The sequence below is a fragment of the Etheostoma spectabile genome, chromosome 19, assembly GCF_008692095.1.
Source record: "Etheostoma spectabile isolate EspeVRDwgs_2016 chromosome 19, UIUC_Espe_1.0, whole genome shotgun sequence".
In the NCBI taxonomy this organism is placed as follows: domain Eukaryota; kingdom Metazoa; phylum Chordata; class Actinopteri; order Perciformes; family Percidae; genus Etheostoma; species Etheostoma spectabile.
Window position 1 is genome coordinate 6,111,678 of NC_045751.1, and position 478 is coordinate 6,112,155.

Sequence of the window (478 nt, forward strand, 5' to 3'; positions counted from 1 at the left end):
CGCGGGCTGAAAGTTTTGGGAACCCCTGCTCTAAGGGGCCCCTAAGAGAAATGTTTTATCTGGCCATGACCTTTTGAGAGACCTATAGCTAAAGATTAGTTAGTTAGTTAGTTAGTAACTAACAGAAAGGTCCAAACAGATAGGAAACCGCATTTGCCAAAGGGAAGGGGAACACATGAGGATACTTGAGGTACCACTCCAAGGTACAAATAAAGTGACTAGCTTGTCGTTGGGGTGCACATTTCAAACTAACCTTTGCGGTCTGCCAATATTACGATTTTTATCTGGTTCCCCTTATGTCAAAGTGCAACTGCAGAAGCCCTAGAACAAACCCCTAAATCCACCTGATAACTTTATTTTGCACTGATAATGTATATTAAAACAGTAGTTATGTGAAGACAACTACATTTCAGTAAAAAAAATGTATTATTACATTGAAATGACAAATGCGAAATGTTTGATAACTCTAATTGCAGTC